This window comes from Nipponia nippon, unplaced genomic scaffold, assembly GCF_047370975.1.
Source record: "Nipponia nippon isolate SJK-2023a ecotype South Korea unplaced genomic scaffold, ASM4737097v1 scaffold_7, whole genome shotgun sequence".
Classification (NCBI taxonomy): Eukaryota; Metazoa; Chordata; class Aves; order Pelecaniformes; family Threskiornithidae; genus Nipponia; species Nipponia nippon.
In genome coordinates, this window is record NW_028262391.1 from 52,051,242 (window position 1) to 52,072,155 (window position 20,914).

The 20,914-nt window shown below is 45.5% G+C and overlaps 1 long non-coding RNA gene across 1 annotated transcript in view; it reads left to right on the top strand.

Moving 5' to 3' along the window:
• LOC148051076 (uncharacterized) overlaps window positions 1–19,952 on the top strand; it is a 32,464-nt gene extending 12,512 nt beyond the window's left edge. Inside the window, exon 3 of the long non-coding RNA XR_015700609.1 lies at window positions 19,199–19,952. This is a non-coding gene — a long non-coding RNA (uncharacterized LOC148051076). The remainder of the gene's footprint in view (window positions 1–19,198) is intronic.
• Window positions 19,953–20,914: the final 962 nt, after the last annotated feature.

Consider the following 20,914-nt stretch of genomic DNA (forward strand, 5'->3'; position numbering starts at 1 on the left):
TGGCTGCAGCTGGAGAGGAAATACCTTAGCCTTGTCAGCTGAAATGTAAACAGAATGTCCATCATCAATCAGGAGTCGTTGAGGTTCATCTGCTCTCGGGTTCTCTCATAACCACGGGAGAAGCAGATTAACGTGAAAAATACTGGTGCGTGCATGTGGTTTTGTGCATTTAAAGCTAACCAGATGTTTGAAACATCTTTCTGAAATACAGATGATGATATAATGACTGCATAGTAATCGAGAGCATTGGCAAGGGAGACGTGAATATCCCTCAGTGTGGCATGTAGAGATGAACTCCTGATTCGTAGGCTTGGATGAGTTCAGGAAGTTCACAGGCTACCTAAGGACAAAAGATTTTTGTTCCAGGCGTGCACTCTGTCCTTGGTAACGCACAGCGCTGCTGAACCCACAGCGTCTTCAGGTTATTTAATTTAAGAAAAGCCTCCGCTTGACAATCGACTTGGCACTTGGGAGATGCCTCTAATCCAGAGGCTTTATACAACACTCGCTCTGCTGTGAAGCCCCTTGGGCGGTGAGGGGGTCAGAGGGATGTGCTGAGCTGGCTGTGGTCACCAGGACGGCGGAGAGCCGCACTGGCCAGGGTGGCGGCGGCAGGCCGTGCCCCCCGCCGCGGCGGGGCTGGGATGCCTGGTGCCAAGCGCGCTGCTGTTCCTACGATGTGGCGCTCGCCCGATCCTCGAGCACAAAAAGAGGAAAAAAGCACACAAAACCCAGACATGATGACTAGACTGATATGCTTTTTGGCCACTTACCTCTAAGATTTTTTGAAAGCTAAAATGTGAATGGGAGGGAAATAAAATGCTCTGGGGTGCAGGTAATCTGATATGGAGGCATTGGTCCCAGTTCCTCAGTAGGAACGTTATTTTCTTCAGAGAAGCTGTGCATACGTTTCTCTTTATGCCAAATGAACAGATAGCAATTTCCTGCCTCGCTTAGGTTTCAAGGCCATAGTCTGCCTCTGTCTTTCCCCGTTGTAGAAATTCACGGCAGCGTGAGGAATGCGGCATCTGTCAACACGTGGTGCAAGAGAAATACAGAAGCCTAAAACCGGGACTTGACAGGAGGTGGATGACTATGTTTCAAATAATAAAATACCTTTTCCTGTTAATTTTGTTTGGGCGGGTTACAGGAGGAGGGGAGGAAGGCTATAATGAATGCCATGCTTTTGTGCCGGGAGGGCAGAGAATGTGTCAGAAATGCAGCAGGTAGCGAAAGGGTGTCAGCCTGGGGACAAAAGCAAAACATAGCCCATGTGGTCCACGGCAAGGTAAATCTGGAACGGTTTTGTGAAAGTGAACAAACTTCAGCAGCGTTTAGTCTTGAGCAACTGCAGCTCTGCGTGCTTTCTAACCTTCATTACACCTGCCTGCTGGCTTGCTTTTTTTTGGCTAGAGCCCTGCTTCTGTCCCTTCTGTTTCTTCTGCATCTACTTAGTAGCAGACCAAGATACCAGAAGTGTTGGGACCCATTTTCTGCCTGATGTACAAGTTTGCAGCACTACAGCGTCGCTCTGATTTCTAACCAGTTACTTTACCACTAGATTTAATCAGAGAGTTTTTTGGATCCATTTGCTTAAACCTTAAATACTCGGCTAAATTTGAATGGCTTCTCCAGCCTGGCTTGGACCTGCGAGTCTTCTGAAGGTCTTTACGCTGTGTGTAGTCTCTGTCACCCCTGGTTTCTGCAGTACAGGCACCCGCAGCAAAAAGCAGTTGTCCTGTGTGGGGTCAGCTCCAGTCTTGTAATGTCTGAAAAATGATAACGCTGATAATTGTGACAAGGTAAATGGCTTGGTTTTCTGCTTTTTCTGAAAACATAAAAAAGGGGGTGATGCTGGTCACTGAAGTGAAGGATCACCTAAGGTGTTTGAAGATGCTGATTTAATTGGCAGGTTTGCTTCTAGCTCCACGGTTAATTCTCTAGAGAAGGTCTAATTGCTTGGCGTTAGCACAACAATTTTCATCTGCAGCACATGATTAATTTGTGCTGCTTCATCCCCTGAGCCTACAGAACAGTGCCCTCTCGTGTGCGGCGCAGAGATGAGCTGGAAATGATGAATCCTGTTCCAAACTAGGCAGAATTTTTAGAGTGTCAGTACGAAGCTAAGGCTGACCCGTCACCACGTGTTGCTTTGCTCTTTTTTCCTTTTGGTGTTCTATGTGGCACGATGGCTGTAGAGGCGCTTCTGTACTGAGATTTCAAAATATGTAAATGAATGAGCACTTTTTTTTATACTTCATAGTTCAAGACGCTGAATGAATTTCTTTATCCTAGTAGGGGGGGGGAAAAAGCCTAAAGGTTTTGCCTATTTTCCTGACTCTCATGCTGTAGGTAGCATAGACTCCAGTGATCTGTGTGCAGATGGCAGCAACTGTGCTCGTGTGCCAGAAACTGGAGAGAGAGGTGTAGAACGCAATTTCAGGATAGTTCCAAAATAAAAGATTCAACATAAATGTGTGTATTACACATTGCTGGGTGTTTTTTGCATTGTTGCTTGTCGCTGTAGTGGGACTGTTTCAAATGCTTAGTGAAGCTGAAGTCCTTGGTTTGCATAGGCTCTGCAAATGAGAGAAACCCATGTGCTCTCTCCTGTGCTGCTCTTTTAGCATGCTCCCTCCCAGTCCTGGCCTGTTGCTATGCAAAAACCCAGTCATTTTGCTGGCTGGGCTCCATATAATAAATTGCGGTCTCCATATGGTAGCAATGGTCCTTGTGCTCTTCTATCTCCAGCTATTGTTGTGTTTTACTCTTAGCTACTCTTCCAGTTAGCTAACAGTTTGTCTTCTCTCTCTACAGGGACTTATCTGAGTAAAGTTATCCAGCCTAAAGCTCTTAGGTGCTTTATACAAAGATGTTCTTTTTATATATGGCTGGATATGAACAAATAAACGTGATCACAGACCAGTATGTATAATATTGGCATGTGGATTAGAAATGCTGTAGTGCTTTTTGACCAGTGCTATAATAAAGGCACCTACGAATTGCTCCCTTTGGACACGATAGACCGGAGCTGGCTGTGTGCGGCATGTCCCTTGGTTGCATCGTGCTGCGATGGGCAGGGTGGTGTCGTAGAAGAACCTGTGCTAGGAATCAACTTGGGTTGGGGGGGGGGTGCTTGCTTTCTGAACGCATTTAGGAATAATTAATCAAGGGGTAAGACTTAAACCTTTTATGAGGCTTATAACCCTGCTTCTCTGGTGCCTCCAAACTTTGTTGCTGTAGAAGGAGAGAGTAGAGTCTGTCTTTTCTTTTTTGTACTGTGGGATGGGAGTGTTTGTCGAGCTAGATGTATTTAATCTCTTAAGAGGTGGAAGAATGCATGTTAAATAAAAAACATTAAGTTTGGGCACTTTCTAGAATTGGGTGTGTTTGCCTGATTTTTAGGAAGGGTGATGTCTTTGGATGAAGGATATATTTTGCGATCGGATTCCCTTTGAGCTTACTCCAATGGCTGAGATTCGATGTTTGGATCCAGGATGCTGCGTTCAGCCAAGGGAAGTCATAAGGGGAGTGGAATTGCGTAAGCCAGAGACGCGGTCCGTGTGGGTGAGCCTCTGGAGCGCAGGGTCCCGTTCAGCAGGGCTGCGGCTGAGGTGCATCATCTGCCCTTTGGGATCTCGCCATCAAGCTGTGAGTTGCAACTGATGGCGTTTCCCCATGCTTGGTCCCACTTTGCTTCCAGCAGGCTTGCATCAGTCACTGCTTATGAGGATGCAGCTTCCAGAGTGCTCCTTCTGATCGGTGGTTGGTAGCTCCCCCGTTCATAGCGAGAGGAATACCTACCACCTCTTGCACCAGCTTGGTGGGAGAAACAGGCGAACTTCTCTTTGGCCAAGATAACTGGAACAACAGAAAGCACCCCTCAAAGCACTGGCCTCGCGGAAAGCCCGAATCCGACCTGACTCGGGGTAACGCGAAGGGTTTTCCCAGAGTGCGGCTGCGAGTACGGGGCTGGAACCCTGACTGGCTTGCGGGTGTGTGAGTCTGTATGTGTCAGAATTGGCAAATGGGCCAGGAAAAATCCACAGAAGCAACGGTGCTGTGCTCCAAAAGATGCCAAGAGGTTTCTCAGGCAGAGTGTTGGCTATGAAGGTAGGCTTGGAAATGTCTACAAGGAAATTCTCCTTCTGTTCCTGCTTGAGTCAGGGAAAAATGACTTTGTGTGCACATTTTTCAGTTAAACAGGAAGCTACTTGACTCTTTCTCTTGGAAACCGGGCAAAAAGATCCTGGATATTAGCTAACCATGCAGGTTGAAAGGGCCAATACTGCACCTCTGATTCTTCTGCCTGTTACTTGACAACCAGAGCCTTTGCTCTGAGCTTGCCATTGAATCTAAAGCAGACGAGCGGCACTAATCCCACTGTTCAGACCAAGGCTCTGTGTATGTTGGAAGCGGTGCAGAGATCTTCAGACAGAAGCGGTGTAGTTGAACGATGCCCCAGTGCCCTTGCTGGGAGGCTGGGCTTGTGCCATTGAGCGCAGGACTGGTCCATGGTGGTCTGATGTGGTCCGTGGTGGTCTGGGCTGGTCCAGCAAGCTTGCAGGTGGCTGCTGAGGGCTCCGAGCTCTAAATTTCCTGCCTGTTATGGATGTAACGCCCAAATTGTCTCCCCTAACATTGCATTTGCACGCAAAGGCTGTAACAGTGGTTCCTTGTTCTTATACTCCTTCTGCTCAGATAAAAATCAAATCTTAACAAATGTGAGCGCATGAGGACTAAAGACGTTTATTACAATATCTTTTTAATTATCAAGGTGGGGAATCACATTTTACAAACTACAATAAATTCAATTTTATTATGGTTTGTGTGAGGACTTATTTAATAGTAGATTACGCTAGACACTAACAAAATTGTTTTTCTTAAGGTTTATTTGTCGCTTGTTAAACTCTAGAAAAATGAGCTGTGAATTGAACCAGAAGGTTACAGATACAATCCAAATGATGGCTCATATTTATGGTTTAGATTAGCCTAGCTTAATTCCAGATTGAGAACACTTTTAACATCTGTGAAATCCAAACGAGGCAGTTACGCTTTATTAAGATCTAGCTTCTACTATTTTCAATAGGTAACTTGTGAAGACTCAAATACTGAATTATGGCTGTTTGTTTTGGAAGGGGCTTCACTTATTTTTCTCTTGTCTGTACTCATTGGTAATCCTGGTGTTATGATAGCTCAGGGCTTCTGTGGAGCCTGCTGCCGTAGGCAGATATGGAGAGAGGCTGCCTTTGGTAATGAGGAACACACACCCTAAACCAGTAACCACTGGGTTATTGCACCTCCTGTTCAGGGCTTGGCTTATTGCTGGTCCTTGTCGTGTTCTCCTGACGGGCAGCAACTCTGTTCTCTTCCCCCTTCTCTCTTGTGCTTTGTCATGGAGATCCTGTGTCCATTGAGTGACTCATGAAAAGCCTGCTTTCAAGTACATAGCTTTCCCTCCCCCCCTTTGATGTTTATTTTTGTATAAGGAAGCCCCTGAAGAACTTCCAAGGTCTCTCTTTCCCAGTGCGAAAGATGCCTTGCACTGATGTGCTTGGGCTGAGATGTGGCAGCATTGCGTAGCTGAGAAGTTAGAGAGGCCCCATCTTCTCCGGTGAAAGGAGTGGAGACTACCTGATGCTTAACAGAAGATGACAATTTCTTATGTAGACCTCTCGTGGGACCTTGGTATGGCCTAAAAGAAAAGACTATCTCTTAAAAGACCATCTCTGAAGGAAAGCAGGGACAGAATCAAGTAGAAGTTTGGGACATGGGTTAGAGGAGATGCTTAGAGATTGTATTTGTGTAAACAAATGCATCGGAAGTGTTTGACTAGACTTAGGGAACTTAGCATATTTTTCTTGTTAAATAAAGGTGTTGAGTATGGTTCCTCAGTGCCTGAATTCAGAGAAAACTCCTGAAAATGGAAGGCTCTCTGTTTAGCAAATATAGATGTAGTAACTGCTGATGTGTTGGAGATGGAGACTTGGAACGGTAGCTGACCACAGTTGGGACTTCGCTTGCTACTGATGAAAGAGGGTAGATTCGGGCTATGGCAAGGCTGGGTAACTGGGCCAGAACAGCCCCTTCGCGTGAAGCAGCTGCAGGACTTTGTGTTCTTTTTGAATAACTCTGAGGTCTGTAAAAGCTTTTAACAGTTTATTCAGCTCTCGGTGATGAAAAGTTCCCCCCCCCCCCTCAGATTTCAGTGTGGCGGTGTCTTGCAAATAACTGATTTATTTGCTGATTCTTAGCAGCTTACAGTCGCTGTGTTGGTCAGTCCATACAAAAAAGATGCTTGCAATTATGGATGCTGCTGTTGCAGGCAAAATTTGCAAGCACGTGGATGCTGGATATCAATTTTTGTCTGTTGAGAAGATGCTCGTATTGGGGAGGAGGTCAATGTGCAATTCCCCCAACTTGCTCTGTGTATTTTGAAATGCAGCAGATGACAAAACTGAGCCCTGTGCTACATAAATGGGAAGATATAGGTTAAACAACCTTGCAGACACAGTGGGGTGCCAATATGATTGGGTTTATACTTCCATTTTAATTCAGTTCCCTAGGAAAACTTTGGAAAAGAAATAGAACAAAACTATAAAGAATGGCAGACATTTTCTGGCCCAATGGCTACAGCAAGCATACACATTTAAGAGATTACTTTCATATGCATGTAGTCATGTTAGAATTCTGGAAGGGAACAGTTTGTCTGTGATTTATAATAAATTATTCATCCTTTTTTATTACCATAGTAATCACTTTTTATGGTTACCCAAGTGAATGCTATTATGAAAGCACAGAAAAATCTATTAATTATTTTCCAGGATTTTATAGTATTTAGTTTTTTCCTAGAGTTTTCCCATTCTGTAGATTTTTGATGTTATCAGAAAGCAAAGCATTTATTCTTTTCTAAGATAAAAGTCTCTAAGCACACTTATTTTGTGTGTTGTGCAACAGCATTGCTATTTGCAGAGCTAGAAGAACATGAGAACAGCTTAGCTAGGGAAGGTGCCAGGCTCTGCAGCGATCGCTGGATGCCTCGTCCCTGCCTTTTGGGCCCAGCAGCAGTATGGAGTCTGGGGGTGTTTCCATTAGTCTTGTGTGGGTACATAGTTGATTTAGATAAATATCTCGAACAAGGGCTGGGTTCTTAAAAATAAGAAACGCTGACTTGTGCCAGGAACAAATGGAAGTAGGCTGGAACGGGGGATTTTCCTCATTCAATAGGGGGAGGTTCTAGTGTTGTTTACTGGGTGCCCCCAGGGCCCAAACCAGTGCCAATTTTAACGTGGAGGCTGTGTTAAACTTAACCCCATTCACAACCTGGTTATCTGGGGTACTGAAGGACTGGACCCATCACTGGACCTGTATCGCGTTTGGTTTTTCAAAATAAGTAATTATTTAGTGGATTAGCAGCTCCTAGTGCCATTTATTGCCATATCTTCGGGAAGCTACGTTGCTTTCACAGCATGGAGAGCGTGGTCTAAGTTGCTGCACTGGGGTGCAACTGGGGTATGTAATAGTTCTGGATTTGGAGTTAAAAGCCTTATGAAATGTCATTGGACTGGTATGTAGCTGCTGGTGTTAGAGGCTAAGTGAGTATGAAAAGGATGCATAAATCTTTCTTCTTAAGTCTGTCTTGTTTTTGATGGGCTGAATCTCATGTAATGCAATCTTCACTCTTGCATGTAAAGCTAATTTGGTTTATATCTAATGCTCAGTCTACGGAGCGCTGACCCTTGCAATGAAGCGGGACTGAACACAAGGGAATCTCTGCATAATCAAGTAATAACAACTTTGGACCTCTTTAATGCCTATAAGTTGGATTGAATAAAGCTTCTGGAGCTGGCTGCTTCTATTCTATGCAAAAACAGTGCTTAAGAAAATCGGTTGCTTGGTTTGCATATTTGGGTCTCCTTAAAGTGAGCCTGGCGGATGTATGCGTGCAGTTCTTGTATGACACCATATGGTGATGAGATGTTACAGTGTAAAATGATAATAAACGCCCAGCACAGCTGGGAGGTTGGATCTTGGTTCATCCTGTATCTCCGATTCACTGGTCTCCCCTGCTGCAAGCATGGGTTTTGACCCAATGTAAATCCAAGAGGTCACAATTCAGCAGTGTAGCTAAGCACATTCCTAGGTTAAGGCATGGGACTAACCTTGTTGTGTCCAGTGAGACTAGTCTTTATGCTGAAATAACATGCTGAACTGCAGCCTAAATACCTAAGAAAAAATATTATCTGAGAAACCTTTCCTTCGGAGCTTGTTTTATGCTGTACATCTATTTGGCCTCTGAGAGCTGTAAGGGTTGGGAACATGTCATCTTCTGGGGGTTGTGCAGAGCCAGATCACTGCTTAACGCAGCCATAATCCTGTCATCTCTAGTTTAGATCATGAGCATTTCAGAGAGGGAGCTCCTCTTTCTTTTCTGTGTTAGCAGAGCACCGAGAGTCCTGTCAGTGCTCAGTAAATCCAGCAGCCTCCTGGGAGTTGGCCTTTCGATTAAAGTGCTTTTCTGCTTTATGAATGATGGAAGAACTGCAGTTTTATAGTCAAAAGGAAAAGTGTGCAAGAACAATAAGGTATCTCTATGTTATGTAGCCCATGGTGCAAGGAAACAGCACAGAAGAGCAATTAAAAAGGCTTTGCTTGGGTGAGGTTTGAAAGAGACTTTCTGGCAAGCTTTGAAGACATGTGACTGACCAGTCAGGTGAAGAAACCTAAAATTCCTTTTGATTTGGAGGAGGTGTAGAGGAGGAAGCTCTTTTGCCAGGAGAGAGGATTGCAGGGGGTTGGGGGGAAAAGGAAGAACTGTAGGCTGGATATAGGGCAAAAAGAGGGAAGGATGGCCAAGAGAGTAATGATGGAACGTGTCCAGGGAGACTTGAAGAGAAGTAACCCAAGAAGGAGGTAGGAAACGTGACCCCCCTACCCATGTTTCTCAGCTGCAAGATGCAGTATTTCCACTTGTGACTGGCGCACAGTGGGGCAGAAAGGAGCATCCTGGCGTGAAGGTGACACGTCTTTCGGTAGAAGCTCTGGGAGTTTTGCAAACTGCCAGTGAGTGACATGTTGAAATCTTGACATACAGAGTGGTTATGATCTGGGCTAATTATTGACTTTATGCCAGTCTGTACGTGTGTCCTTCCAAGAAATAATGTCATTCACGTTGGCACTGAAATGCGAGCTGCAGCCTTTAACAGGCTTTCGAGAGGAAAAACACAAGCGTGATATTAAACTGTATATTTAAGAATGATCTAGCCACGCAGCTTAGTTTGGATGGAGCAGTCTTGGCAGTTGTGTTTACCTGTGGAGATTATTCTACCATTTTCAGGCATGGGAAAATGTGATGACCAAGACATTATTCTCCGTAGTACACCAAGAGAGGCAAGAGCCGTACGTGGTACATCCCAAGTCAAATATCCTAAACGAGGCCACCAAAACCATCATATCCCAGGGTTTTAAAATGTTCATTCTAAACAATAATCAACACTTGTTAAGAAATCAGTGGGCTTCTGGCTAAAATTGAAGGAAACTTGTCAGTAATGTAGCTTGTAGATTGGAAAACATGACTTTGTTAAGGCAGTCCTGTCTGTATTTGTAGAAATCTACTTGTGTTGCTCAACATGCATGCAAATACACAATTTCTACCTTTCTCGATGCTCCTCTTTGTATAAATGATTGAGCGCTACCTTTTCTCCTCGTGTGCTCAGATTTTATAAAGGTTGACCCACCTGTATGTGTTTTGAAGCTGGATTTCCATTAGCTGATTAAATGGCCTCCTTATGAGCTGGTCCGGAGCGGTCAGGTTTTTGATTTCATGGAAATACTTGAAAGGTCTTGAGCCCTTCCTTATGAGGAAGGGACAATTTCAGAATGGTTCTTGTAGATCTACATTCACAACATATTGCTGGTGAACATGCTGACTTGTAGTCCAAGGCTTCACTTCTAGAAAACGGATAATGCAAAAGTACCGAGGGCATGCAGAGTCTCCTTCCCATAGTGTTTACCCCCTTCCTCTCTCACACCCAGCAAATCCTGGATAAGTGCGCTATATGCTATTTTACGATGCTTCTAACTGGGCCATTCGTTTCCTTCTTGGTCCCGCCTCCATCAGTAGACCAGCAGGACTAGATGATGCACTAGCCTTTTGGCCGTCTGGTTTAGGTGTTGGCTTATTTTCAACTTTGATGTGGCGCTGGAAGCGAGTGCTGGTTGGGTGCTAGGAGGAAGCTGAAAGAAGCTAATAAGAGATGAATTCTTTACTGACAAATGCCAAGTAAGCCACAGCAGAAGAAATAATTGGAGCTGCTTCTACAATTTTTCTGTTCTAAGTTTATTATATTAATCGGGAAGAAGTACTTAAACTTCTTTGTGGTTGTTCAGTGTATCCTTTGGCACCATACACAACAGTGGTCAAAAAAAGCAAACAGAAGTGTTAAGAGGCATACAAAACACATGGAAAATATCTTGCCATTATATAAATCGGCTGAATGCCTGTGCCTGAAATGTTGTCTTCCATTCTAGTAAATTCATCTCATAAAAGAGGCAGCAAAATAAGAAGGAATTCAGAGGCAGGAGAAATGAAAAGGGTTGGCATTTTAGTGTTTTGGAGCTGTTTCCCCATAGTGAATTTTAGAGTCATTGGAAGGCGTATAAAGCAAGGAGATAAGTTGACTTAAATGTTCTTTCTGAGAATATGCAACAAAAGAGATGCTCTGTTAAACTGAAAAATCGGCAAACCGGATTGTCAGAAGATGTCGCGTACCTTGCAGAATCACACTGTGACCGTGAGTTCCCCAGGGTGCCCCTGAGGTGGCAAAAAAACCAAAACCCACCAAAACCCCACAGCTAAACAAATATCCAAATGCCTAGGAGTAAAAGTACTAAGGCAATTGGAATCTAGTGAATCAAGACCAACAAAGGGGTTTATACATGAGCATATGTGGTTTGGCTTTTCTTGTTTACTGTCAGGCTTGAGGAGTTTCTTCTTCTTTACATGGTGAACGGAGGCAGAGATGCTGGTTGTGTGTAGGTGAAGCAGGTACAAGAGAGATGGTAACTCTCTGGCATATCCTAGCAGTTTCAGGAAAAGATGTTTTTACCTTTGCAATCTCTTCTGTGAACCAGGGTTTTGAGTGCAGGGTGGACTTGGGGCTTTTGGGGGTGAAGAATCCCATAAGCCGTGGGCTCTCGATGCAACCTCCTCTCTCCATCCTCCAAGGGACATGCTGCCTCTTATCTGTCCCCTCTTATCCATTCTTCTACTTCCATCATCTTCCATCTGCCCTTAATTAACTTTTCCCATTCTGCTGAGTGTACGTACTCCTGAGATTAACGTAAGAGGGAGTGCAAAGTTTCAAGAGAATTGAAAATCAATTTCTCTGTCTTCAGGTACCTGTCAAGGATTGAGTGCCAAGGCTGGAATTTGTCCTCCGATAGCTGATGGTATCACCTCCACCTAAATCACCTTTCTAGCACTGCTTAAGATATATTAGCCTTAGCACCCTGGATGCAATCCAGTTCCAAGTACAAAGCATTTGGTGAAATAGGGAAGCAGCGTCTTGTCTCTGAGAGCAGAGGGGCTGAAGTCAATGCCGACTCCTCCACGTCTGGCAAAAACATGGTCATGGAGCGAGAGGAAACGATGAACGGTCAAAACTCCTGGGTCCTCATCTCTGACAAAAGCTAAGCCCTGGTGTTTATAAAAAGGATTGAGCATCAAGGCCCTCGAGTTAGACTTATTCTGCTGCTGATCTATGGGAGCAAGGAGGGGGGGGTGTCTGTTTCTACATCTAATCACTTGCAGGCATGTGATTACAACATTTAATGATCATGGACTAGGTCAGTTTTTAATTAGCTGAGCCACATGATAGGCTTTCGCAGTGCCAGCAAACTCTTTCCTTCTTGATGTCTAGTCTGATATTACAAAATAGCAGCTGTGCCAGTGAAATCATAGATTTATGGGTTAAATCACGTTGTGTAGCAGATTCTGTTTCCCAATCCCAAGCTGTTTTGCTCTGCTCTGGATGGGACACGGTGGGTCTAAATTGCAGCATGCAGCAAGTCTCTCTTTGTTCAATGTGTTGTGTAGCATGCAATAAATAAGAAAATTAATGCTCCAAAATACTTGGGAGTTTAGAAACAGGGAACCATGGCTGTTATAAGGACTCACATGATACTGTGGTCCAGTGGAATCAAATGCTGTTGCTGATTGAATCACATGTTTTTGTACTAGTAACAACCAATAACGTCCCTTTCCTCCCCAAAAGGACTAAATATAGTCCCGAGAAACTCCAACCAGTGAGGACTGGCACCAGACTGTGACTTTTCCACAAGCCCTGTGGATGGCCGGCATACAATCGTACCGTTCCAGGAGCAGATGGCAGAGCAGGCTGCGCGTTTCTGAGTCAGTCAACTTTCCCCTTTCCCCTTCCCTGCAAGGCGGGATGTATCCCGTGCTGGCTTCACGCATCGCTTCGCGTCCATCATCTTGCATTGGAAAGGGCAAATGTATGACTTTGGTTTTCCTGGCCCGCATGTGGGAGATCGCGGTCCCCCTATTTCCCTCCCTGCTATGTGATGGGGGTGGAGGAGATGGTCCCCCAGTGACTAGACAGGCCACGACCCTTCCAACTTCAATGCACAGATCTGTGTTCTTAAACGTCCATCTCGACGCTCGCACACTGTACACATGCTCTGCCCTTGACCCCTGTTGCATGCTAACTCTAAAAGTTTTCCATTTATTTCCTGGAGGTCTGGAGATTTCAAACAATGCTGTCCCTTTGAGCCATCCAGGTCTGGAGTGTATTTAAGTGCCGAAGTATAGCCAAGTTTGAACACACTGCGATCTCTCAAAAATGTGCACGTGAGCAAATCTTTCCTTATCGTACTCTTCTGCTGAGCCAAGGAAGAGGTCCCTGGTGGTGCTGATCTCCAAGCCGGGGCACATTCTGGGGAGGGTTTAATTTCCCCTGAAAGTCTGGTGCTGATTGCTTGTGAAGTCAGGGCTTCCAACCTGTTGCGATGTTGATGGTTCATAAATTCATCAAATTTTGGGCTCAGAGGCCACTGGTTTGATTTTTTTGTTTGTTTGTTTTCCCTGTAATGTAGGCTGTTGAATTGTGGTTCTTCAGTTGTTATACTTTATATGCCTTTTTCCTCACTTTTGTAATTAGGTTTAGCCTAGTTTGTTCATGACTTACTTTCTGCCAGCCTGGAAGCTCATTTGATTAAAACTGACTTGGAGCCAGGGCCGTGCTGTCCGATCCTGAACTTGGGCACTTTTCTGGCCTAAAGAGGAAGGGAGGAATGTAGTGCAGACCATTTACCCACCACTACTGCCACTTGCTGACATCCACTGTTACCTCTTCAAAGGAAGACTTTTGAGTTAGTTAGCTTTAGTTAGTTAGCTCACCTGCAATTTTGATTTGAGCTTCTCAGGATCCAAGATTTGTAGTAAAAATGCTTGTGGGGAAAAAAAATGGAAGTTTGTCCCATATCTCTGCTAAGTTAATACCGGGGGATTTTTCCCCAGAAGTTTTGTTTCAGGCAAAGCTGTTACACTGCCTAAGGCTCAGCGCCTGACTCAAGGATTAAAGTTGTGTTTTATGATCATGAAGTTGAGTAAGGTCTTGTCCTCTGAGCCTGATCTGGAATTTAAATTCTTGGGGAAGTTGTTGAGGGAGGAAAGTAGGGAGAGGAACTGTAGATTTGTCTCACAATTTTCCTTTCTTATCTCCCGTTTGCTGTCACCTGAGAGGTGCCTGCAGTGCTATGCAAGGATAAAAGGCAGGTCAATGATCTACCTGGGTACCAGAAGCAGTCTGGCTGTATCAGCTGTGCTAATTAACAGAGCTAATTAGCTGCTACAGAGTTCTGTGCTAATGCAACCTGCTGCCTCCAGTTTGCTCTGAGCTCGTCCAGCTATGTGTGCCTTGTGCTAGGTGCCTTTGCCGCCGTGGTGGCAAGGAAGGAGAGCTGAGGAAGGGCTGCTTGGTTGTAAAGTCCTTTCTTTCTGTTCGCTTCCTGAAGATCTGAAGTCCCAGGTCTGCCCTTGCCCTTTCAGTTATGCTCCTGGATAAGAGGAACCTGCTTATCAGCCTGCTTTGGGGATGTGTTTCTGCAGAAAAATTATACATGGCTGTGCAGGGCAGAGTTTGGCGTGTGCAAGCTCTGCGGATGACTGTTCCCTGTCCAGGATAACAAAACCTCGCTCCATCCCATTTAGCTTTAGACCCTCTGTAGTCAATGAGGAGGGATGGGCATCTCCAAATCTTCATTTCAGCCCAACTAAGATCTGGATTTATTTTTGTTAAATACCTATGAAAAAGAGTTACAGAAGATTGCTAGGAGCAACTGGGTTCCTAATTTAGATACTGCTGTGGGTTATGTGTGTAGACTTCCTCCTTATTCTGGAGGTCCACTTGTCTGTTTTACTGAGCCTGGAGTTTTGGAGCATGGTGTGATAGTGGATGGGAGTCTGTAGCGGCAGATGTTTTCCCAAAGGCAGCTTTTCAGCAGTTATTTTTTGAGAAGCACAGTGCATGTGTGTGTGCCTGTACATTGGTATGTTACTGGTGATTATAGAGACTGTGCGGCAGCCGGGGGATAAATAACAAAAGATGTGTGTCAAATAGCTGGTTGCATGCCCATGCAGTTTAATTTTTTAGAAAGTCATCTATTCTGGGCTTACCTCCCAGTGACATTGGCACTGTCACTTGCAGATATCATCAGCCTATTGCTTAAGCTTGGCTGAGCTGGGGCCGATAGGATGGTCTGATTCTTGCTGTGACTTTCCTAGGGCATAGCAACCCTGTTTATATGATGTTATGGAAGTCTGTAGGCAGAGAGCTGCTCCTACTGGGTTGCCCGTAGGTCTGGTGGAGGAGTCTCCCATATAGAAGGATCCGAGCTGAAGTTGGCTTGTGGTGCTTAGCGGGGAGAGGTGGCTTATTTTGTTGGAAAGTGGGGTTTGTGATAGGTGGAGTCTGAATACCCAAGGCTTGTGCTTGACCTTAGTAACTGTTTGAATTACAGGAGTAACAGTGGGCTAAGGCAAGGGCTCCATTCAGGGTCCTCTGCATGCTCGGGGTAGGAGATGTTCTTGCGTTCGTCTTAGCAGATGGGAAAGTAGAACAGCATGAAAATCTGCTGCAAAACTAGGAAGTGAACCGAGATTACTTGAGTTTTGCTCTGTTGTCTTGGTGTTTTCTGTTTAATGAGCTGGCACAAGCTTGACTCTTAATTACTCTGGATTCCTGTAAAGTTTGGGAGTTTGTGGTTATGCGAGGCACTAATGGACATCACAGAGTTGTTTCTTAGCACGTGTAGTGCAGGCTGTTTTATCAAAACAGCAGAAGCATGCTTGTGAGACGGGTAACTCCGAGGTACTAGCATGACTTGTTGACTTTCATCATCTTTCCTTGCAACACAGCTGACTGGTAGGTAGCCCGCTAGCCCCATGCCTCCTCTGCTCAGCGGGTTTGGACACAGTTGCCTTTATTTTTGAGAGGTGGAGATGCTAGAAGCACTGCAAGCAGCTTTGATAGGACAACCACTTGTCAGGCTGAGCATGAAAATAGCAGACAATTTTGTGCTGCGAAGTTGACGTGGGAGATTCTTGGCTGATAAGAGTAGCATAAACATAAGAAAGGTCCTACAGGAGGGAATATTGTAAAACCAATTGTAAAACTGCTGTTGATGAAATGCAGCCACGGGCATTTTCCTCCTCGTGTTTTTGTCAGGGAAGGTGCTTGCGTGATCAAAGCATATTCAGTTTTGCCTGTGGGGACGAATGAAGAGCAGAATTTGGGAGAAGTTCTGGTGATGTGTTTTTCCCAGCGCGCTTGGGGTTAGCCTTTGATATTAGTGGTTATTCTGTCGCAGAGCGCGGTGATTCCGCAAAGAGGTTGCAGTGAAGTGTTAAATTCGGATATACATATGAAACGGGATATAGTTCCCATAGGGAGGTTTTCTTGTTTCTGGACAATGCCAATGCCTTTCATGAGAATATCTTCTTTTCACCGCCCTGCCTTCCTTTTCTTATCACTACTGGCTTTGCATGTGAATTCCCAACAACAGGAGAAGGCTTGGGAGCTCTGATCCTGGTCATATCTATTCCAAGTGTTTTTGAACATGCCAGTCAAGAAGGCGCTGTAGCATAGCATGATATGAAATATTTTGAGTGTCCTGCTGTAGGTCTTGCCTTTATAAACAAAAGCCATTCCAGAAGTTTTGCAAGGACTGATAGGATCAGGATGTATTTGTGCGCAGGGAGGGCTGGCTGAGATATAGCAGTTGTAACTCACCCTCAGTGTGAAGTGGGAGCTGAATCTGCTTTGTGTGTGTGGCTGTGGGGGAAGAGGGGCCTAAAAATGAGGAGAAACTTCTTGATTTGAGAGATATTTTCAGAATAAAATGTTACGTGTTGCAAAAGTGATTCGGAACGTTATAATGGTATGCTACCTTTATTTTAGTCTTAATTAAGAGAACATACCCAACTCTTATATGTGCAAGCATGTACACGGGGTGTAAAGTGAAACGGAACATTTCAGTTAACCTGAAATGAAGATTTTTTTTTTAAGTTTCCTCCCTCCCCAGCCCAGACTTTGTTGTTTCTTTTCAGAAAGCTCAAGATTTTCAGTTTTGTTTTTTCTTGATCTGGAATAAAACCATGGTTCAGAATCTGAACGTCTTCTGAGAGGGACCTTACCTTCTCTGCAGTGCTGGACTTCTGCTTGGATCTAGCTTCAGCAGAGCAGCCCGCAGCTGGCTGTCACCGGCGCCGATGGGGAAGTTTACAAGGGTTTGCAGCTGCACCCGTTCAGACGGCTGCACTGAGTCTGTTCCAAAAGTCTCTGTTTTTAGCTCCAGGGGTGGACGCTACAAATTATGAGTAGCTTTTGTATTATGGTTACACCAAGGAATGCTGATCATGAACTCAACTCCCTCAGTGGTGGGTATGCTGTATATGTCTCAGCATCCAGGGCCTCGGAGTCTGAATGCTGTAGGACTCCTTCGGGTGCCCAGCCTAGTTGGAGAAAGCAAGAGTAGAAGCACGATAAGGTATGGTGTGGGTGGACGTACCTGAATGGGCTTGTTTGAAATGGTGTTGCTGTGTGGATACTGGAAGAGCTTCGTCCCATGGCATCTTTCCATCGCCCTTGTTGGGATCAGGCCCCGAGCCCTTGCAGGGATGAGAGCAGCTCGCCCGCTTTATGCAACTGAAATCCCGCTCTGGTTTCTTGGCGTAATGTCGACACACCCTTTTTTATTAACGTGAGACCCTTGGGGAAAGAAGTTGATGGGGTGGGGACCCCTTGGTTTAGCTCTGCCAGTTCCACACCCACTCTTCAGCTGGTCTGCTTGCGATCATCGTTCTGGGGAGCAGTGGACCAGGTCAATTACTCCATAACAGCTCCATCTATGACTCTTCAGTCATGCAGCTGTATCAGAATTACAACAAAAACAACCTCAGTTATCCTAGTTGGATGTGAAAGCAGATGCGTGTTCCATGAGAAGCGGTGATGCCAGAACGTGGAGGTCAATGTTGTTCAGTGTTTTTTGGCAAAAGAAAAACCTATCGTATGGAAGCCGGTGCCTGGGGAATCTACATGGAGCGGCGAGATGAGCTCTGTGCACGACTGGAGATAATGGTGCTTGGGGAGGTGATTGAGCCAGGGAATATTGGAGAGCGGCTCTGCGCGGCTGCCAGCAATCCCCCCGAGCCCAGTGGCCACCCTTCTTCGTGATGAAGTCATTGGAAGCAACAAACCCATTTATCCAGGAAGCCAACCTGCCTCCAGAAGGCCTGAAGGCAATAGGGAGTTTCTGGTACCTCTGGGGCCACGTTATAAGTAGGTATTTGTATTCTCGGCCATCTGTGAATACGGGTACTGGTGATACTGCCTCGTTCCCCCTCCAATCAGCTCAAAGTTGCCAAGTTTCTTGTCTCTTTTTTTCCCCAGCAAAAGGCTTTCAGCCCTTCTTTCCTGGAGAACGAGGTGCTTAGTACTGTCAGCAACACATGAGCCCATCCCTACGGTAACAGACCCGCATCCAAGGGGATGCAGGCAATGTGTTAGTACATGTGGAAAAATCCCCTGGTGCTTCCAATTTACGCTGGAATTAGTGAAAACAAAAAGTAGAGAAAGTTTTGTTCATGAAACTATGGAAAACACCACTGATAATATCTTTTCAGGGCTATTTCCAACCTCCCACATTAAATGATGATCTCAAAGTACCAAGCGTTGGGTTTGGGTTTGCAGTTTTCCAGACTTTTGGGACTCGGAGCAGCAGAGGGATGTGGGCTTGAAATAATCTTTTGGCTTCTGTTGCACAGAGACTAGCATGGTAAGAGTGACCGAACCTTCAGCAGCAGGAGGGACCTGGGAGCTGATGGAGATGAGACATGAGCAGAGCAAGTCAGAGCCAGTCCTCTTCTCCTGGAGAAGTGTGAAGCTGACTGTCCAGGTGATGGTCAGAGCCCCATCGTACCGGTCCGTAATATGGTTTTGATGAGGTTTGAGTTTTGCTCTGAAGAAATCTGCAGCTTTTCATCGTCGCTCCCAAGAACTCGATCCACTCCGAAGAGCAACAATACATGGAAAATGGAATATTTTGCTTATTAAAGTAACTTGGAGTTCCAGCTCTGAGGTTGGCAACCAAACCTCGGAGAGGCTAAGGAGCTGGAGAGCACACCGCTCCCCCCTTCCAAAAGAAACCTCAGTGTGTGCCAGCACTTTTATTTATAATGTTAAAATAAGTTGAGTACATTAAAAGGTATTATTGAGGGAGCAGGACTTAAAATATATCATTTTTATGTTATTAGGCTGCTCTAAGTGAGGTGTCCTACTGCAAGTAGATAATCTGTCCCTCTGCCTAGATTCCACGCTGGAACTTACTGGAAGCTTTTCACCGCAAGAATCTGAGCAAACTGATTATTTTCAAGAAAAGAAAAGGGAGATTGAGGAAAATAATATTGAAAGACATAACCTCAAACCACGGTGGAGAAATTTCCTGACAGCGGTTCGATGTCTCATGACCACCTGATCGCTCCTGCTTATATTAGGGGTTTTAGCAGATGCCCATAGGGGAGCTCAGCTGGCTGGGAAGGGTTTGGGGTGGGCTGCACCTGGAGCTGGGGCTGGCTTTCCCCCCCTTCCTTCATTCCACCCTCTTTTTTTTTTTGTAGCGAGAGAAAAAGCAAGGGAAATCCTGAAGGAATCCAGACGTTTTGAGAGCATCAAATAATCGCGTTGACCTTTGCAAGCGATTCCGTCATGTTAACGTCCTGCGGTCTGAGCTGCGACACGAGGAAGCGCTGCCGTCTGGGAGAGGACGTTGGGGTAATAAAGGTGTTGCAGTGAATGCCAGAACAGGCAGCCAGGTACTCGGAGGAGAGAGGGAAGATGTACTTACCGCATCCTGTCCGCGGGAGCGCTGAGCGTCGGGCTCGCAGAATATTTCATGTCAGAGAAGGATCTCCGTGTCCAGCTGAATTCCCTGCAGCGAGGAATTTCCAAGGGCTGATTTTTTCACTGTGAAGTGCATATGCTTATTCAATAAGCACCAGGGTTGTGTGCGTGCACGAGCCCAGTTTGTGATGGCTCTGCTCTTGTGTGTGCTAGGGTGACATACATTAGATGTTTGTGCAGGGCAAACACACGCGTGTGGCTGTGAACACGTGTGTGCGTGCTGTTACCCTGCTGTAATACCAAGGAGTGGAGCTCGTCTGGCAGCTCCTGTTGGAAAGATGACCCAAGGCTGTGGCCCATAAAGAGGTGCAGGGAAGAAAATGTTCCCCTCGGGGATGGAGGGGAGGACCACAGGCCATGTGATGAATTAATCCTTGTGTATTTGCGGTGGGTGCAGAAGCCTAAGTATGGCCACGGTCGGAACCACCACGACGGCTTGGCTGAGGTGGGCAGGAATAGCTTAAAAAAAGTGTGAAGAGAACTTCTATTGTACCTAATTTGCTCAGAAAGCAGTTAAGCTATAGCCAAATGGAGCCTGCAAAATTAGAGATGAGCAAAACGAGATGCAAATTTGTGTAGTCCAGGGGTGATTAAAAATCCGTTTTGTTTGGGTGGAGGGTGGGGGCAGGGGGAGGAGTGATGGAGGCAGTGGGCAGGGGGTCTGGGGAGATGGCTCTGGCTTTGATCTGCTTCTGGTACAGGCTTGTCCAGCTTTCTCCAGACTTTCCACATATCTGAATCCCTTATGAGCTAAGAATAAGCTCGAAGGTTTTTAGCCAAAAAAAGGGCTTTCCATGTGAGTGTTAGAAGCTTAAGAAGAAAACTGTCTTTCATCTGTGAGACTGCATCTCAGTGAGATGCTTTCAGGGAACTCCAGTACTGTACAAGTTAGATATTAGAGGGGGAAACTGCTTTGGAGATGGAGTGCTAAAACTTCCTGTGAAGGCTCTTTGGATGATCTCGATATTATTAAAAGCGTTATTTAGTGCTCTCACGGAAGTGCCTGGAGGCCACGGCTGGGACCTGTCATGCCGAGTGCGGTGCCGAGGCAGAACAAGAAACAGAGTGTAAGCAAAGTGCAAACAAGGTAAAGGAGAGCTATGGTGTGAGAAGGGAGGCAAAGGCAGGGGAGGAGCAGGCAAAATCACAGAAGAGAGCACTGCATGGCTCAGGGTATCCAACATCATGTTTCTCTGGTCTCCAGGACTTTTCTTGTGGCTCTGATATCCCACAACTGCTGCAGCTGTAGAAAGGACGCATCCTTATGGCTGGTCTCAACTCAGTCCCGTCTGGTGTCTGTAGTTTCCAATCGCAAATATTCCTGATACCCAACAAATGTTTCAGTCTTAGGGTATGGCAAAACAGAGCATTGCTGGCAGGGCTCTGACGGTTTAAGTGAGATAGGAAGTGGTGGTTTGCAGCTGTGAATAAAT